General features: G+C 46.8%; 1 protein-coding gene across 11 annotated transcripts in view; it reads left to right on the forward strand.

Annotated features, from left to right (window-relative positions):
- SIN3A (SIN3 transcription regulator family member A) overlaps positions 1-21,167 on the forward strand; it is a 119,110-nt gene that overhangs the window by 14,748 nt on the left and 83,195 nt on the right. The gene's annotated exons all lie outside the window — the stretch shown is intronic.

Genomic DNA, 21,167 nt, shown 5'->3' on the forward strand with positions numbered 1-21,167 from the left:
TTAGCCGGATCCGGTCTTCGTTAATGCACATATATTTTTTGTGTTCCTGGTTCAGAGAGAGAGAGACCGACCAGAACGGAAAATCTCAATGATTTGCATAGAAAATACTGTGAAAACCTGATCAGGCCGCCGGATTCTTCTTTCACACCTCCGTTTCATCTGTTTTTGGCCGATTCAGTCACTGTGCGGTTTTTTTTTTCCGCCGGACAAAAAAACGTTGCAGTGGACGTTTTGTCCGTAGCCGGAAAAGACTATTTTGACGGATCCTGCTAAAAAACAGATGAAACGTGTGGCCATCAGGCACAATCTGGCACTAATACAACTCTATGGGGGAAAAAACGGATCCGGCGTAAAAAAAGCGGATCCGTTTTTTAAAAAATTGCCGGATTGTGCCTGAAACCAAAAACCTGATGTATGAAAGTGGCCTAAAAGGATTTTTGTTAATTGCATACAGACAAGCCGTGTTCAGTGTTCCTCCGAACACCTACCTGCCTCAGCCTTCCTCATGACTACACGTGTGCTGCTTTCTGTGACTCTTCTGCTCCCTTCATTTCTTAGGCCATGTTCACACATTCACTTGTTTACCTCAGTATTTGTAAGCCTAAACCAGGAGTGGGTGATAAATACAGAAGTGGTGCATATGTTTCTATTAGACTTTTCCTCTGATTGTTCCACTCCTGGTTTTGGCTTACAAATACTGAGGTAAAATACCGACCAAATACGGAACGTGGCCTTATGTTCGTTCTGCGTGCAATCTGACAAAATATTGGATCCTGCTCGGACCAATGTTATTTTATAGGGTCGCTCACATGTCTGGTTTTTGTTTTTCCGGATCGCACTCTGCCATGCTTGTCGATGATGGTTTCCACGGACTCAGACTGCACTTAGGACTATATGATCATTCTCTGATCAGGGGGTCACTTGCATAATCTGCTCGATTTCTCTCAGATGAAGCTATACATTTGTGTGACCCTCGCCTTATACTAATGGGGTGAATACCTGCAGGAACAACAATATTGCAGATGTTTAGTTTTAAATAAGTTCTTAATGGGCAAAGCTAGGACATCCTCTGCATGGACCAGAGACTTTGAGGTGACTCTGATGTCTAGATGTGCAACAAGCTGTGCTCTTTAGGCTATGTGCACACGTTGCGGATTGGTGTGCAGATTACCCATGGTTTTTGTGCGGATTCCACCTGCGGTTTTACACCTGCGGATTCCTATTGAGAAGCAGGTGTAAACCACTGCGGAATCCGCACAAAGAATGGACATGCTGCGGAAAAAACACCGCTGCGTTTCCACACTTTTTTTTTCACAGCATGTACACTGCAGATTTTGTTTTCCATACGTTTACATGGTACTGTACAACGCATGGAAAACTGCTGCAGATCCGCAGCGGCTAAATCCGCTGCAGATATGCAGCTGCCAATCCGCTGCAGGTCCGCAGCTAAATCCGCAACTTGTGCACATACCCTTAGTATCCTGCCTATGCATAAGGCTGCCGTCACACTAGCTGTATTTGGTCAGTATTTTACCTCAGTGTGTAAGGCAAAACCAGGAGTGGGTGATAAATGCAGAAGTGGTGCATATGTTTCTGTTATACTTTTCCTCTATTTGTTCCACTCCTGGTTTTGGCTTACAAATACTGAGGCAAAATACTGACCAAATACTGCTAGTGTGACGGCACCCTAAGCTGCATAGTGTAAAAAGTTCTAATTATCCACATGCTGCAGGAACGTTGCCAGGCATGAGATTTCGGGAGGAATAGCCACCCAGTCTGTGCCAAAGCCATGTATCCGGGCCTTGCACAGAGGAAACCTTGGGCTTTTCCTCGGCGTCACCTGCACTTGGTGATTCAGCGCATGTCCAGCTACTGAAGGCGGACAGTGGATAAAGTCTCGCACAGCGTCACACCTTCTGACATTTCTGAAGTCCTCAATACAACTAGCTGAGAAATTTTCCTACTGTCCCCTAAAGTTGGAATTATTGAATTACCCTTATCCCTGTATTAAAGGGGTTATCTCATCTTATTAACCCCTTAGTGACGGAGCCAAATTTTTGAAATCTGACCAGTGTCACTTTATGTGGTAATAACTCTGCAACGCTTCAACATATCCCAGTGATTTTGAGATTGTTTTTTCGTGACACATTATACTTTATGATAATGGTAAGTTTAGGTCAATATGTTTTGTGTTTATTTATAAAAAAATATAAAAAAAAATTTGAGAAAAATGTTAAAAAATTAGCAATTTTCAAACTTTGAATGATTATCCCTTTAATCCAGATAGTCATACCTCAGCAAACCATTAATAAATAACATTTCCCTCATGTCGGTTTTACATCAGCACCATTTGTAAAATGTTATTTTATTTTGTTAGCATTTTAGGAGGATTAAAAATGTAGCAGCAATTTTTCATTTTTTCAAGGAAATTTACAAAATTTATTTCTTTAGGGACTTATCCATGTTTAAGTGACTTTAGGGATCTCGTATATTGGGAAACCCCCAAACGTGATAACATTTTAAAAACAGCACCCCCTGACATATTGAAAACTGCAGTCAGGTAGTTTATTAACTCTTCAGGTGCTTTACAGGAATTAACGCAAAGTGGCATGATAGGAATGAAAATGTGCATTTTTCCCACCTAAATGTCTCTAACTTCTAAACAGATTACTACAGCAATCAGACTCTAAGGCCGTGATTTGGTCATGAATTGCCATGGCAAACATCGGGACCACAAAATCAAGATCTGAGGGCACCAATTTGGTTAAATAGGAAGCCCCCACACTCTGTTAACCATTTATAATGATGTAGTCACTATTGACAGCAGCATCTAAGGGGTTAAACAGAGTTGGATGGTGCAAACACTGACCGTGGCTGATGCAGCAAGTTGTCAGCTATAGTGGACAGGGGACAGCTGCTCGATTGTCACCTGTATGGGGAGGCTATTCTCTAATATCTCAGGTCAGTTAAAAGACGTATTGGCTGTCATTAAGGGGTTAAATAGGTAAAATTTCAAAGTACTTGTAAAAATCAGCAATTTGCTATTAATTGCTATTAATCTGTTATTGAAGAAGTTAATTCTATAGTGGCACTGCACATTGCCAGAGTCACTGGCCACTTCAGAGATTTGCTATACAGCTTTTCAAGTGCTGCCCTGAAGCTGGCTGGATCCGGGTATTGGGCGTGAGCAGGAGTGGCGTGCCCTGCACTGGCCCGCTGGATAGATCCTGAACCTGTGCATTGATTGAGGCTGAGGAGTTTACACCCCGACTCATTGCACATGATAAAGGCGTGCTGAGCCTGGGCCATAAGGCTACGTTCACATTTGCGTTGTGCGCCGCTGCGTCGGCGACGCAACACACAACGCAAATAAAAACGCACGTAAAAACGCTGCGTTTTGCGACGCATGCATCCATTTTTGCCGAAATTTGGACGCAAAAAAAATACAACTTGTTGCGTTTTCTGCGCCCAACGCTTGCGGCAAAAAAAATGCATGCGTTGCACAACGCAGCACAACGCATGTCCATGCGCCCCCCCTTGTTAAATATAGGGGCGCATGACGCATGTTCCTGACGCTGCGTCGGGAAACGCTAATGTGAACGTAGCCTAAGGGTACCGTCACACTATACGATACCTACGATCACGACCAGCGATATGACCTGGCCGTGATCGTAGGTAAATCGTAGTGTGGTCGCTGGGGAGCTGTCACACAGACAGCTCTCCAGCGACCAACGATGCCAAGGTCCCTGTGCTCTGCTTTCACTTTACGGCCGGCAGTCACAGTGCGGGAAGCAGACGGCAAGGGACCTGACGGACACCAGAATGTAAGTATGTGCTGTTTGTTTTTTTTTAGTTTAACGCTTGTAACCAGGGTAAACATCGGGTTACTAAGCGCGGTCCTGCGCTTAGTTACCCGATGTTTACCCTGGTTACAAGCGAACGCATCGCTGGATCGCATCGCTAGATCGGTGTCACACACACCGATCTAGCGATGACAGCGGGAGATCCAGCGATGAAAGAAAGTTCTAAACGATCTGCTACGACGTACGATTATCAGCAGGATCCCTGATCGCTGCTGCGTGTCAGACACAGCGATATCGTAACGATATCGCTGGAACGTCACGAATCGTACCGTCGTAGCGATCGAAATGGTATAGTGTGACGATACCCTAAGAGAGCATGTGTGGGATTTCAGAAACCTCTGCTCTGACATCACCATACCGTGGAGCAATCAATCTAAAGAGAATGGGGATGTTTACAAGGATGACGGCAGGAGGCTGCACCGCCCTGGTGACAGAGAGGAACAGATTTTTACACAAGTTGGCACACTTTTATTCTATAACTATGCCGCAACAACTGATTGTACAGCTTAGCTACAATTTGTTGATGACAGGTTCCCATTAAGGGTTTATTCAAATTTATTTCTGCGGCTGATCTATTGTGATATCATTCAGATTTTAGCTTTCATGCCGTCTTATGCACAAGGCCTTTATACATGTGAATGTTCTTTACGTTTTGAAGACTGTGGAAGATGTAGATGGAAAATCTCAGTCCACCCTTTCGTTCTTCAATGTATGTGTAACACCCGAGGAGTTACAGTGATGTTGCCTTCCTTTCGGGGAGGGCGATATCATGCTTGGAGGCAAAGAGGATTCCCTTTACCAGGTAACGCACCTACGTACAACACATTCTGAATCCAGGCCAGAAGGGGGAGCTCTGAACCCGGATTCAGGGGAGCTTCCCCAGCTTTAAGTATTCTGGTCTGGAGGAGGAGTTAGTGCAGTCTGGAGCAGGGAGAGGAGTGGCAAGCAAACAGCGGAGCCGTGCAGCCACGTGTGAGCTGCAACTCCAGGAACGGAAGATAACCTGAAGGGTTGAATTGCAGTGAGCATCTGAGGAAAGAAGCACAGGAGCAGAAAAGGGCTTGGAGGGGAACTGTGACCGGGCACCCTCTGAGCCGAATCGCAGGAACCAGGCATTGGGAGTCCGAGGCTGTGTTGTACTCCAGGTCACACGGCAGAACCGGAGGACATAGGACTTTATGTAATTTGCCCACACCTGAAGGTGCAGCAGTACGCTAAGAGCCCGAGTTGTGATGGAGACCCTATAAAAAAAAGCTCACACTGCCCACCATACGGGTAACTGTCCCAGGACAGGAGAGGGAGGACTTTGTAAGGAAGCCACAAGCAGCAAGGATCTCGCATACGAGCACGAGTAGGAAGGCTTACAGACCTCACCTGGTAGGGGAGAGGGATCTACCTTTGCCTCCAGGCCGGCCGGACTATATCACCACCTGCTGCTGGTACCCTGGACTGCAGCTGCTCACAACCAGTAAACCAGGTAAAGACATTACTACTCTGTATCCTCCATTTATTTGCCGGCATACACCATCTCTGCCCAGCACACAGGGAGCCCTGGGACCCCGCTTCACCTGTGGGAAGCGTCACCATCTTTTCTGCAGTAACATCACCCCAGAGGACCCCTTTAAGCAGCGTCTCCTCTGACCGAGAACCACAGGTGGCGTCACAAACACAAACTTTACAAATCCCCTTAACCCCTTTCTGACCTCGGACGGGATAGTACGTCCGAGGTCAGATCCCCTGCTTTGATGCAGGGCTCCGCGGTGAGCCCACATCAAAGCCGGGACATGTCAGCTGTTTTGAACAGCTGACATGTGCCCGTAATGGGCGCGGGCAGAATCGCGATCTGCCCGCACCTATTAACTAGTTAAATGCCGCTGTCAAACGCAGACAGCGGCATTTAACTACCGCTTCCGGCCTGGCGGCTGGAAATGACGTCATCGCCGACCTCCGTCACATGATCGGGGGTCGGCGATGCGTCAGGATGGTAACCATAGAGGTCCTAGAGACCTCTATGGTTACTGATCACCGGTGGCTGTGAGCGCCACCCTGTGGTCGGCGCTCACAGCACACCTCCATTTCTGCTACTTAGCAGCGATCAGCAGATCGCTGCTATGTAGCAGAGGCGATCGAGTTGTGCCTGCTTCTAGCCTTCCCTAGAGGCTATTGAAGCATGGCAAAAGTTAAAAAAAAAAAGTTAAAAAAAATGTGAAAAAAATATAAAAATTTAAATCACCCCCCTTTCGCCCCAATCAAAATAAATCAATTAAAAAAAATCAAATCTACATATATTTGGTATCGCCGCGCTCAGAATCGCCCGATCTATCAATTAAAAAAAAGCATTAACCTGATCGCTAAACGGCGTAGCGAGAAAAAAAATTTGAAACGCCAGAATTACGTTTTTTAGGTCGCCGCGACATTGCATTAAAATGCAATAATGGGCGATCAAAAGAACGTATCTGCACCAAAATGCTATCATTAAAAACGTCATCTCGGCACGCAAAAAATAAGCCCTCAACCGACCCCAGATCACTAAAAATGGAGACGCTACAAGTATCGGAAAATGGCGCAATTTTTTTATTTTTTTTTTTATTTTTTTTTAAGCAAAGTTTGGAATTTTTTTTCACCACTTAGATAAAAAATAACCTAGTCATGTTAGGTGTCTATGAACTCGTACTGACCTGGAGAATCATAATGGCAGGTCAGTTTTAGCATTTAGTGAACCTAGCAAAAAAGCCAAAAAAAAAGTGTGGGATTGCACTTTTTTTGCAATTTCACCGCACTTGGAATTTTTTTCCCGTTTTCTAGTACACGACATGCTAAAACCAATGATGTCGTTCAAAAGTACAACTCGTCCCGCAAAAAATAAGCCCTCACATGGCCAAATTGACGGAAAAAAAAAAAAGTTATGGCTCTGGGAAGAAGGGGAGTGAAAAACGAACACGGAAAAACGAAAAATCCCAAGGTCATGAAGGGGTTAAAAAAGACCTTTCCCTTTACTTGGGCGCCCAGGGCCACGGACAGGGTCGCAGCCACCGTGACCACCCCTTTAATTGTGGCCCTGGTGGGCGACTCATCTGTATACACATATAACCCTTATTCTGCTGGGACTGAATAAAATAAAAATCACATTGCACCCCACACCTACATAATTCTGTCTCTGGGTGCCCGCCGGTTGCTGGCCGTTGCTGCGGGTGTCTCAGGGTGAAATCTCATGTCTCGAGATCTTGATCCCGAGATCACCATCAGCGCATGTGCCGCCCCCGGCGGCCATATTCCCGGAGACCAGCGCATGTGGGACCCTGGAAGTGCCGGGGCTCTTTTCTGTCTCGAAATGCCGGCAGAGCCGGACACCCACGCAGCACCGCTGGGCATCGGAGACACCCACCTCAATGGCCAACAACTGCCAGGCACCCGGAGACATCCGGCAGCAGCACAAGATCCCCGCAGCGGCGCGCCACACATTAGTAGCACAACCAATTTATTAAAAGATATTTCTTATTTTTCTCCTCAAAATTTAGGGTGTGTCTTATAATCCCAAAAATACGGTGGGTGGTGTGTGTGTGTATATATGTGTGTGTGTGTATATGTATATATATATATATATATATATATATATATATATATATATATATATATATATATATATATATATATTATCTCTATCACACACACACACACACACTCACTCATCTTTTTGCCCTTTTAGTGTAAAGCACATGACCACCAATGAGAGAGGGCACATATCCTTTGACTGGTAAAAGAGGGTGATACTATGAAGAAAAGCTGCTTTTTTTCCATGTGGTCACTAAAGGTTGTACAGGTGGATAGATGACCATGACCGGGTTCGATGTCACTTGGAGCCTCGACTCCTCTATTACACACAGGGCTGCAGAACTTCTTGTGCTGTTCACTGATTCCAGTCGACTGTTGTGTCCTGAACATTCATGCCAGTATGTTGAGCCAGTTATTGGAATACGAAGATTCAGAGCCTTAATATGATTCTGAGATCCCAGTAGGCCAGCTGCAGCAAGCTTTGAGTCCTGACGTGTTGCATGTTTCCTTCGTAGTGAAATTGTTAATCGGGCATCTGATTGTACAGCAGAGCTTGCCCTTTTTATTGATTGCATGGATGACAGCGGAGCCTATACTCCGTGAGCGTCCCTACATGGCTAGTGTGAATACTGGCATCTGTGGGTTTGCATAGCTTGATCTCTACATCAACCGAAAAAAAGAGATGATCAGAGAGTCCAAATATTATATGCAAAAATATAAAGGAACTTTATTTAAATTAGATACAAACAGGTAGCAAGGTGGATACAACCACGGTGCAAAATAGACAACTTTATAGAAACGGGACGTGGAGAAGCTGGCTACCATAATACATGTATATCATAGTCAATAAGTAGTAGACTAAAATAATATATAGTCTAGCCCCCCAGGCGGGTATAAATAAACCCAATGTCAAAACTGGATCCCCCGGAAATCAGATTAAGTCACTCATAGGCGTATATATATATATATATATAAGGGGTAACAATCAAGTAAAAGCCCAATAAAGTGCAATGTAAGAGGTATACCTGTACAAGTCCAGAGGGTCACCCAGAAAATAGAGAGGGGGGGGGTGCAGGTAATGCCAGTCGTCCCCACGTCACCCCTGATTTCCGGGGGATCCAGTAGTTGTCTATTTTGCACTGTGGTTGTATCCACCTCGCTACCTGTTGTTTGAATCTAATTTAAATAAAGTTCCTTTATATTTTTGCATATACGGTAATATTTGGCCTCTCTGATCATCTCTTTTTTTTGGTTGATGTATATATGTAATGGATGATTGGCCGGCATTTACAGTCCAATATCTGAGACATTATTATGACTATTCTTGAATCCAATATGTATTTTTAAATACTGAAAATGTCGTCAGGATATTTGTTGAGGTATTCTTATAGCTTGATCTCTGCAAACCCCGGTCATTTTTCTGTCAAAAGTTCTAGACCCTTGTGAGCGTCATATTGAGCCATGGAGGTGGGACAGCGGTCACTTTTCTGTCCAGCTGGGCTTTATTGTTGTTATTTATTTATATAGCCCCATTAATTCCATGGTGCTGTATATCAGAAAGGGGTAGCATACAGTTACAGATATCGTTTACAGTAAAGAAATTTATAATGACAGACTGGTACAGAGGGGAAAGGACCGTGTCCTTGCGGACTTACATTCTGCGGGATAATGGGGAAGAGACAGAAGGTCGGGAGTTCAGCAGCTCTGGTGGTGGTGAGGCGGTAGAATGGTTATTGCAGGCTGTAGGCTTTCCTGAAGAGATGGGTTTCCAAAGTTCTGTCTGAAGGATCCGAGGGTGGTGGATAATCGGAAGTGTTGAGGTGTAGAATTCCAGAAGATGGGGAATATTTGGGAGAAATCTTGGAGGCGGGTGTGTGATTAACAAATAAGTGTAAAGGAGAGTAGGAGGTCTTGGGAGGATCAAAGATTACGTGAGTGAAGATATTGGGAGATTAGTTCAGAGATATAGGGAGGGGACAGGTTGTGGATGGCTTTGATCAGTGTTAGTAGTTTGAACTGGATTCGTTGGGGAAGTGGGAGCCAGTAGAGGGATTTGCAGAGGAGGAGATGGGTGGATTAGCCGGGCAGCAGAGTTGAGGACAGACTGGAGTGGTGCAAGAGACTTAGCGGGGAGGCCACAGAGGAGGGTGTTGCAGTAATCAAGGCAGGAGATGATGAGGGCATGCACAAGACTTTTAGTAGATTGAGGGCTGAGGAAGGGATGGATTCTGGCAATATTTTTGAGTTGGAGGTGACAAGAGTTTGGATGTGCAGTTTGATGGACAGGACAGAGTCGAGAGTTACTCCGAGGCAGCGGATTTCAGGTGCGCGAGAGAGCGTGATACCGTTTACCATAATAGATCAGGTAGGGGAGATACGCCAGATGGAGGAAAGATGATTAGTTCGGTTTTGTCTACATCGAGTTTGAGGTAGCGAGGGGTGAAGGAGGATATGGCTGACAGACACTACGGGATTCTGGACAGCAGAGAGGTGACATCTGGCCCAGAGAGGTAGATCGGAGTGTCGTCCGCATACAGGTGGTTCTGGAAGCCATGGGACTTTGAGTTGTCCTAGGCTAAGGATATAGATGCAAAAAAATAGGGGCCCCAGGACAGAGCCTTGGGATGAGGAAGTAGTGTGGGAGTGGGAAACGCTAAATGTGCGGTCGGAAAGGTATGAGGAGATCCAGGATAGGGCAAGGCTTTTGATGCCAAGGGAAGAAAGAATCTGTAGCAGTAGGCAGTGGTCAACTGTGTCGAAGGCAGAGAACAGGTCAAGAAGGAGGAGGATGGAGAACTGTCTGTTAGCTTTGGCTGTGAGTAGGGTTGAGCGAAACGGGTCGTTCATTTTCAAAAGTCGCCGACTTTTGGCAAAGTCGGGTTTCATGAAACCCGATCCGACCCCTGTGCGGGGTCGGCCATGCGGTACGCGACTTTCGCGCCAAAGTCGCGTTTCAATTACGCGAAAAGCGCCATTTCTCAGCCAATGAAGGTAAACGCAGAGTGTGGGCAGCGTGATGACATAGGTCCTGGTCCCCACCATCTTAGAGAAGGGCATTGCAGTGATTGGCTTGCTGTCTGCGGCGTCACAGGGGCTATAAAGGGGCGTTCCCGCCGACCGCCATGTTACTGCTGCTGATCTGAGCTTAGGGAGAGGTTGCTGCCGCTTCGTCAGAAGCAGGGATAGCGTTAGGCAGGGTCCATTAACCACCAAACCGCTTGTGCTGTAGCGATTTCCACTGCCCAACACCACCTTCGGTGTGCAGGGACAGTGGAAGCTACATTTTTTTTTTTTCCCCCTCAGCGCTGTAGCTCATTGGGCTGCCCTAGAAGGCTCCCTGATAGCTGCATTGCTGTGTGTACGCCGCTGTTCAAACCAACTGCTTTTTTCAAAGCACAAATCCTCTTGTTCCTTCCTTTCTGCACAGCTATCTTTTTGGTTTGTACACACTTTTTATTTAATTTGTGCATCAGTCCACTCCTTATTGCTGCCTGCCATACCTGGCTGAGATTACTGCAGGGAGATAGTAATTGAAGGACACTCCCTGTTTTGTTTTTTTTTTTTTTTTGTGGGAGATTAAGGTTGACATTTTTGCTAGAGTGCCATCCCTGTCTGTGTCATCTCTCACTCAGTGGGCCATAGAAAGCCTATTTATTTTTTTGCTTGATTTGGGTTATAAAATCTACCTGAAAAAATCACTACATCAATCAGTGGGAGAAAAATATTGGCCTCAGGGCTTGTGTGCCACTCCTGACTCCTGTGTGCATCATCACTCACTCAGTGGGCCATAGAAAGCCCTTTTTTTTTTTTTTTTTTTTTTTTTTGCTTTATTTGGGTTCTAAATTCTACCTGAAAAAATCAATAAATCAATCAGTGGGAGATTAATATTGGCCTCTGGGCTTGTGTGCCAGTCCTGAGCGTGCCATCTCTCTCACAAATAGTGGGCCATAGAAAGCCTATTTATTTTTATTTTTTTTGTTTTATAAATTCTCCCTTAAAAAAAAAAAGGGAGATTAATATTGGCCTTTGGGCTTGTGTGCCAGTCCTAAGCGTGCCATCTCTCTCTGTCTCTCAGATAGTGGGCCATAGAAAGCCTATTTATTATTTTTTTTTATTGGGTTTATAAATTTTCCCTGGAGCAAAAAAAAAAAAGTGGGAGATAAATATTGGCCTCTGGGCTTGTGTGCCACTCCTGACTCCTGTGTGCGTCATCTCTCACTCAGTGGGCCATAGAAAGCCTTTTTTTGGTTTCTAAATTCTTCCTGAAAAAATCATTTTATTCTATTATTTTTTTTTTCCTAAAGTCTCCCTGAAAAAAAAAAAAAAAATCAAATCAGTGGGAGATTAATATTTACATTTGTGCTTCAGTGACAGTCCTGCGTGTGTGGCATCTCTCTCATTTGTTGCCACCAACAGCAGAGTGTGTAACATTGTGCCTGATTTTCGTTGTGGTCTCACTCACCTGTAAAGGGGTAGCTAAATCATACTGAAGTTATAGCTCACCGTGTAATTTGTGTGACAGCAACAAATACCGTTAGTTTGTTTACGTTTTTAAAACAATGAGGAAGTATGGTGGAAGAGGTCGTGGCCGGGGGCGTTCATTGTCAGCTGGTAATGAGGGTAGTGGTAGTGGTGGAGCATCAGCTGGTCGTGGGAAAAAAAATATTGCACCTAAGTCTGGAGCTGTGGAGCCAGGTTCGTCGTCTGGCTACACAAGGCCTCGAGCGCTCCCTTTTCTGGGAGTAGGAAAACCGCTTTTAAAGCCGGAGCAGCAAGAGCAAGTTTTGGCTTATCTTGCTGACTCAGCCTCTAGCTCTTTTGCCTCCTCTCGTGAAACTGGTAAATTTCAAAGCAGCGCGTCGTTAGTGGATGTTCACGGTCAGGGACAAGTCGCTTCCTTGTCCTCTTCAGCAAAAACAACAACAGAGAAGAATGCAGCAGGCGACACAACGGGTTACTCCATGGAGCTCTTTACACATACCGTCCCTGGCTTAGAAAGTGAAGCAGTTAACAGTCCATGCCCATTACAAGTTGAATCTGACATGGAGTGCACTGATGCACAGCCACAGCCAGACTACTATGCTGGTCCTTTGACTCAGACCACAACATTGCCTTCGCAGGGTGCTGATCAAGAATCAGACCCTGATGAGACTATGTTGCCCCATCATGAACGCTATACCACCGACCGACACGGTGACACAGACGAAGTTGCACACGAGCTACAAGAAGAGGTAATAGATGACCCCGATTGGCAGCCATTGGGGGAACAGGGTGCAGGCGGCAGCAGTTCTGAAGCGGAGGAGATGGGGCCGCAGCAGGCATCAACATCGCAACAGGTTCCATCTGCCGGGCCCGTATCTTGCCCAAAACGCGTGGCAAAGCCAAAACCTGTTGGAGGACAGCGTGGCCATCCGGTTAAAGCTCAGTCTGCATTGCCTGAAAAGGTATCCGATGCTAGAAAGAGTGCAGTCTGGCATTTTTTTTAAACAACATCCAATTGATCAGCGCAAAGTCATCTGTCAAAAATGTTCAACTACCTTAAGCAGAGGACAGAATCTGAAAAGTCTCAATACAAGTTGCATGCATAGACATTTAACCACCATGCATTTGCAAGCCTGGACTAACTACCAAACGTCCCTTAAGGTTGTAGCACCCTCGGCCAATGAAGCTAGTCAGCAACGCAACATCCCTTCCGGCAGTGTAGGGCCACCATTTTCCGCACCACCTGCAGTATCTGTGCAGGTTTCTTTGCCAGGCCAAAGCAGTCAGGGTCAGGGAATCACCAGTTTCGTAGTAGGAAACACTGCATCTAGGGCACCGGCGGCAACAATACCATCTCCCACCGTCTCTCAGTCTGCCATGTCCACCGGCACCCCCGCTAGTTCCACGATCTCCAGCTCTCCAGTCCAGCTCACCCTACATGAGACTATGGTTAGAAAAAGGAAGTACTTAGCCCCGCATCCGCGTACACAGGGTTTGAACGCACACATAGCTAGACTAATCTCGTTAGAGATGATGCCCTACCGGTTAGTTGAAAGCGAAGCTTTCAAAGCCCTGATGGACTACGCTGTACCACGCTACGAGCTACCCAGTCGACACTTTTTTTTCCAGAAAAGCCATCCCAGCCCTCCACCAGCATGTTAAAGAGCGCATCGTCCATGCACTCAGGCAATCTGTGAGCACAAAGGTGCACCTGACAACAGATGCATGGACCAGTAGGCATGGCCAGGGACGTTACGTGTCCATCACGGCACACTGGGTAAATGTGGTGGATGCAGGGTCCACAGGGGACAGCAAGTTTGGGACAGTTCTGCCTAGCCCACGGTCTAGGAAACAATTGGCTGTAGCCGTTCGCACCCCCTCCTCCTCCTCTTCGTCCTCCTGCAGAAGCGAGAGCTCGTCCACAGACCGCAGTCGCACAACCACTCCATCCGCAGCTGCCACTGTTGCACACCAGGTCTCCCATTATGGGGCAGCTACTGGCAAACGTCAGCAGGCTGTATTGGCTATGAAGTGTTTGGGCAACAACAGACACACCGCGGAAGTTCTGTCCGAGTTCTTGCAGAAAGAAACGCAGTTGTGGCTGGGCACTGTAGATCTTGAGGCAGGCAAGGTAGTGAGTGATAACGGAAGGAATTTCATGGCTGCCATCTCCCTTTCCCAACTGAAACACATTCCTTGCCTGGCTCACACCTTAAACCTGGTGGTGCAGTGCTTCCTGAAAAGTTATCCAGGGTTATCCGACCTGCTCCTCAAAGTGCGTGGACTTTGCTCACATATCCGCCGTTCGCCCGTACACTCCAGCCGTATGCAGACCTATCAGCGTTCTTTGAACCTTCCCCAGCATCGCCTAATCATAGACGTTGCAACAAGGTGGAACTCAACACTGCACATGCTTCAGAGACTGTGTGAACAGAGGCGGGCTGTTATGTTTTTGTGGGAGGATACACATACACGGGCAGGCAGTAGGATGGCAGACATGGAGTTGTCAGGTGTGCAGTGGTCGAAGATTCAAGACATGTGTCAAGTCCTTCAGTGTTTTGAGGAATGCACACGGCTGGTTAGTGCAGACAACGCCATAATAAGCATGAGCATCCCCCTAATGCGTCTGCTGATGCAAAGTTTGACGCACATAAAGGATCAGGCGTCTGCAGCTGAGGAAGAGGAAAGCCTTGATGACAGTCAGCCATTGTCTGGCTAGGGCAGTGTACAGGACGAGGTAGCGGGCGAAGAGGACGAGGAGGATGATGGGGATGATTATATTTTTAATGAGGAAGCTTTTCCGGGGCCACTGGAAATTGGTGGCGCGGCAAGGCCGGGTTCTGGTTTTTTGAGGGACACAAGTGACGTGGATTTGCCTGAAACTGCCCCTCAACCAAGCACAACCGCAGATTTGAGAACTGGAACTTTGGCCCACATGGCGGATTATGCCTTACGTATCCTCAAAAGGGACACACGCATAACTAAAATGATGAATGATGACGATTACTGGTTGGCCTGCCTCCTTGATCCTCGCTATAAAGGCAAATTGCAAAATATAATGCCACATGAGAACTTGGAACTAATATTAGCAACCAAACAATCAACTCTTGTTGACCGTTTGCTTCTGGCATTCCCTGCACACAGCGCCCGTGATCGTTCTCACACGAGCTGCAGGGGCCAGCAGACCAGAGGAGTTAGAGGGGCAGAAATCAGAAGTGGCGTTGGCCAGAGGGGTTTTCTGACCAGGTTGTGGAGTGATTTTGCTATGACCGCAGACAGGACAGGTACTGCAGCATCAATTCAAAGTGACAGGAGACAACATTTGTCCAGTATGGTTACAAACTATTTTTCATCCCTTATCGATGTTCTCCCTCAACCGTCATTCCCATTTGATTACTGGGCATCAAAATTAGACACCTGGCCAGAATTGGCAGAATATGCATTGCAGGAGCTTGCTTGCCCGGCAGCTAGTGTCCTATCAGAAAGAGTATTCAGTGCTGCAGGTTCAATACTAACAGAAAAAAGGACTCGTCTGGCTACCCAAAATGTAGATGATCTAACCTTCATTAAAATTAACCACAACTGGATTTCGAAATCTTTTGCCCCACCTTGCCCGGCTGACACCTAGCTTTCCTATGAAAAGGTCTTGCCTGTGGACTATTCTGAATGCCTTTTCCAATCTCGTAATTTTCTGCACCTGATTGTCCAGCATACGACATGTTTACACCTCACTAAATGGCCAAACTCCCCACACGGGGCCGTGGTATCGACACTTGGCGACAGCACCCGTGAGAGTGCAGTTTGTCTGAAGAGGTGGGTGAGCCCGCTTTTGGTCGACGGCACTGCCACTGGGTCCCTCCTAGTACAATAAAGTGTCTCTGGCGGTGGTGGTGCGCACCCAACGTCAGACACACCGTTGTAATATGAGGGGCCCTGGGCCTGTACCGCCGGCCACAAGACAGTTTCCCCCCACCCCAGCTCAAACAGTGCTCTACCACTTGCAAAATTATCTCACAGCTCCACCAATGTTTAGTCTATGCGCTGACATCCTTCAATGCCTGCCACTGACAATACCATTGTATTGACATTTTTGTTATGTTAGGCCTTCGATGCCTGTCTGCGGTCACTCCTTCCACTAGGCCTCCACTGACCACACCACTGCTGCCCGTGTACCCCTGGAACCAATTTAAAATTGCCTACAGCCATGTGTTATTATTTTAGGCCTTCGATGCCTGTCTGCGGTCACTCCTTCCACTAGGCCTCCACTGACCACACCACTGCTGCCCGTGTACCCCTGTAACCAATTTAAAATTGCCTACAGCCATGTTATTATTTTAGACCTTCGATGCCTGTCTGCGGTGACTCCTTCCACTAGGCCTCCACTGACCACACCACTGCTGCCCGTGTACCCCTGTAACCAATTTAAAATTGCCTACAGCCATGTGTTATTATTTTAGGCCTTCGATGCCTGTCTGCGGTCACTCCTTCCACTAGGCCTCCACTGACCACACCACTGCTGCCCGTGTACCCCTGTAACCAATTTAAAATTGCCTACAGCCATGTGTTATTATTTTAGGCCTTCGATGCCTGTCTGCGGTCACTCCTTCCACTAGGCCTCCACTGACCACACCACTGCTGCCCGTGTACCCCTGGAACCAATTTAAAATTGCCTACAGCCATGTGTTATTATTTTAGGCCTTCGATGCCTGTCTGCGGTCACTCCACTAGGCCTCCACTGACTACACCACTGCTGCCCGTGTACCCCTGGAACCAACATCAGAAAATATAAAAATAAGTATTTTGCTTATAAAAAAGAAAATACTGGAGAGATATCAAATGCAGACATTTTAACATTAAAAACAAACACATACAACAAAAATCTGGTACAGTACTAAAAATGGCCACCAGCTACAATAACTTTCTCCTGCAAGTAGTTAACTGAAAGGTTTTTTCAATTTTAAACACAGATATGGCATCCACCGAGTGTTGTCCTGTCGCGTCTTCTTTATATTATTGCCAAGAAGATGCAAAACAATGAAAATAATAAAATCATTATTTACCAAAAAAAGAGTAAGTCAAAACCACATTGCAAATAAATATTCATTACAAATAAAGAAGCAGGGCGCGTCCGAGGGTGAGTATATACCTAATAAGAATATAATCACCCTCGGACGCGCCCTGCTTCTTTCCGACAGCCTTCCTTCCTAAGAATCAGCCCTTCCGTGGTGTAGAGAGAGGGTTTGTTACACTCCAAGGTGTTCCCCAGGTTGCCTTTCCTGAGCTTCGATCTTCCGGCTCTCGTTTAGTAGTTGTTGGAAACTACGCTGCATTAGGCCTACAAATTGGGTATGGGGTGTAGAGAGATGGTGTGTTCCACTCCAAGGTGTTCCCCAGGTTTCCTCGCCAATGCTTCGATCATCATGCTCTCGTTTAGTAGTTGTTGGAAACTACGCTGCATTGGGCCTACAAATTGGGTATGGGGTGTAGAGAGATGGTGTGTTCCACTCCAAGGTGTTCCCCAGGTTTCCTCTCCATTGCTTCGATCTTCCGGCTCTCGTTTAGTAGTTGTTGGAAACTACGCTGCATTAGGCCTACAAATTGGGTATGGGGTGTATTGAGATGGTGTGTTACACTCCAAGGTGTTCCCCAGGTTTCCTCTCCATTGCTTCGATCTTCCGGCTCTCGTTTAGTAGTTGTTGGAAACTACGCTGCATTGGGCCTACAAATTGGTTATGGGGTGTAGAGAGATGGTGTGTTCCACTCCAAGGTGTTCTCCAGGTTGCCTTTCCTGAGCTTCGATCTTCCGGCTCTCGTTTAGTAGTTGTTGGAAACTACGCTGCATTAGGCCTACAAATTGGGTATGGGGTGTAGAGAGATGGTGTGTTCCACTCCAAGGTGTTCCCCAGGTTGCCTTTCCTGAGCTTCGATCTTCCGGCTCTCGTTTAGTAGTTGTTGGAAACTACGCTGCATTAGGCCTACAAATTGGGTATGGGGTGTAGAGAGATGGTGTGTTCCACTGTAGAGAGATGGTGTGTTCCACTCCAAGGTGTTCCCCAGGTTTCCTCGCCAATGCTTCGATCATCATGCTCTCGTTTCGTAGTTGTTGGAAACTACGCTGCATTAGACCTACAAATTGGGTATGGGGTGTAGAGAGATGGTGTGTTCCACTCCAAGGTGTTCCCCAGGTTTCCTCGCCAATGCTTCGATCATCATGCTCTCGTTTAGTAGTTGTTGGAAACTACGCTGCATTAGACCTACAAATTGGGTATGGGGTGTAGAGAGATGGTGTGTTCCACTCCAAGGTGTTCTCCAGGTTGCCTTTCCTGAACTTCTATCTTCAGGCTCTCATTAAATTGTGGTTAAACGGAACAACTGCATTTGGCGTACTAGTTGGTTTGGGGCCTACTATCGGTGTCTGCCGCTCCTTGCTGTTCTCCTGGTTTCCTGTCCTGAAATTCCGTTTTCAGGCGCTCGTTAAGTAGTTGTTAATGTTAGACTGCATTTGGCCTACTAGTTGGGTTGGGGCCTACTATCGGTGTCTGCCACTCCTTGCTGTTCTCCTCCACTGAACAAAGCTGTGCCGCCTGTTTACTACTGTTGCCAATTTTGAACTGCATTTCGACTACTTACTGATTTGGGCCTACTCTCTGTGTCAGCGTCTCATTCCAGTTGTCCTCCACTGCAATGCCCCCTGATTAGTCCTGTGTTACCAATTTTGAACTGCATTTAGCCCACTTTATTCTTTGGGCCTATATCTGTGTTTCCTCCTCATCCTGCCCATTGCCCAGCCAGTGATAGATGAGTCTGCTGGTACATTGACCCATAACGCAACATTTCCTGTGCACGCTACACTGCAAGATTGTGACCCTGCTGAAAGTCAGGTCCCCCTTCCCGCGTACCATACCACCTTACACGGGGACAAAGAGGAAGGTGCAGATGAAAGTGCAGGTTCCTTCATCAGGTGGGGGGAGGAATACTAGTTGGCGACGTCACTGGCACAGGGCCTCTCATGGTACGCAAAAGTGTTGCTGCCGGTGGGAGGCGCCCCCGCCGTGCAAACACACTGCTGTACTTTGAGGGGCCCTGTGCCAGTGCCAATGCCAACGAGTGGGCCCCCCCTGCTTGATCAGGTTCACAGCACTTGCAAAGTTGAAATACTTACCTCTCCCTGCTCCACTGCCGTGACGTGGTCCAGATTTCCTGGGCCCACTAATTACTTGAACCAGCCCTACCCACCACAACTTTAGCCAAATGACCCCCAATTTCAAATGCCTTCCAATTATTATACACATGGGAAGGTTATACACATGGGAAGAGGGAATCAATATCACCATTACACACTGAACGGGAAACCACTGGGTAAATCTGACAGGGAGAAGGACTTGGGGATCCTAGTTAATGATAAACTTACCTGGAGCAGCCAGTGCCAGGCAGCAGCTGCCAAGGCAAACAGGATCATGGGGTGCATTAAAAGAGGTCTGGATACACATGATGAGAGCATTATACTGCCTCTGTACAAATCCCTAGTTAGACCGCACATGGAGTACTGTGTCCAGTTTTGGGCACCGGTGCTCAGGAAGGATATAATGGAACTAGAGAGAGTACAAAGGAGGGCAACAAAATTAATAAAGGGGATGGGAGAACTACAATACCCAGATAGATTAGCGAAATTAGGAGTATTTAGTCTAGAAAAAAGACGACTGAGGGGCGATCTAATAACCATGTATAAGTATATAAGGGGACAATACAAATATCTCGCTGAGGATCTGTTTATACCAAGGAAGGTGACGGGCACAAGGGGGCATTCTTTGCGTCTGGAGGAGAGAAGGTTTTTCCACCAACATAGAAGAGGATTCTTTACTGTTAGGGCAGTGAGAATCTGGAATTGCTTGCCTGAGGAGGTGGTGATGGCGAACTCAGTCGAGGGGTTCAAGAGAGGCCTGGATGTCTTCCTGGAGCAGAACAATATTGTATCATACAATTATTAGGTTCTGTAGAAGGACGTAGATCTGGGTATTTATTATGATGGAATATAGGCTGAACTGGATGGACAAATGTCTTTTTTCGGCCTTACTAACTATGTTACTATGTTACTATGTTACTATGTATTATAAGGTAAATTACGCTTGACAAGCTTCATTAAGAAGAATGGATGGTTTTGACATTAAATTGGGCACTCTAGGTGTTTTCCTGGCCCCCACTCACTGCCGACTATGCTGCCCCATTGACTTGCATTGGGTTTCGTGTTTCGGTCGATCCCGACTTTACGTCGTAATCGGCCGATTTCACTCGACCCGACTTTTGAGATAGTCGGGTTTCGCGAAACCCGGCTCGACTCTAAAAAGGTCAAGGTCGCTCAACTCTAGCTGTGAGTAAGTCCTTAGTAATTTTTGTCAGGGCAGTTTCGGTGGAGTGGTGGGTGCGGAAGCCAGATTGGAGGTTGTCAAGGAGAGAGTTAAGGTACCATCACATTAAGCGACGCTGCAGCGATCTAGACAACGATCCCGATTGCTGCAGCGTCGCTGTGTGGTCGCTGGAGAGCTGTCACACAGACAGCTCTCCAGCGACCAACGATCCCGAAGTCCCCTGGTAACCAGGGTAAACATCGGGTTACTAAGCGCAGGGCCGCGCTTAGTAACCCGATGTTTACCCTGGTTACCAGCGTAAACGTAAAAACAAACAAACACTACATACTTACATTCCGTTGTCTGTCCTCCCCGGCACTCTGCTTCTCTGCACTAAGCGCCGGCCGGAAAGCAGAGCACAGCGGTGACGTCACCGCTGTGCTTTCCGTCCGCAGCGCTTACACAGTGCAGAGAAGCAGAGCGCCGGAGAGGACAGACACCGGAATGTAAGTATGTAGTGTTTTTTTTTTTTTTTTTTTTACATTTACACTGGTAACCAGGGTAAATATCGGGTTACTAAGCGCGGCCCTGCGCTTAGTAACCCAATATTTACCCTGGTTACCAGTGAAGATATCGCTGAATCGGCGTCACACACACCGATTCAGCGATGTCTGCGGGAGATCCAGCGACGAAATAAAGTTCTGGACTTTCTGCGCCGACCAACGATGGCACAGCAGGATCCTGATCGCTGCTGCGTGTCAAACTCAACGATATCGCTAGCCAGGACACTGCAACGTCACGGATCGCTAGCGATATCGTTCAGTGTGAAGGTACCTTTAGATGAGAGGTGGGAGGAAAGTTGAGCATGGACATGATGCTCAAGGAGTTTTGAAGCAAACGAGAGCAGTGATATGGGGCGATAGCT

The sequence above is a fragment of the Ranitomeya imitator genome, chromosome 4, assembly GCF_032444005.1.
Source record: "Ranitomeya imitator isolate aRanImi1 chromosome 4, aRanImi1.pri, whole genome shotgun sequence".
NCBI classification, from domain to species: domain Eukaryota; kingdom Metazoa; phylum Chordata; class Amphibia; order Anura; family Dendrobatidae; genus Ranitomeya; species Ranitomeya imitator.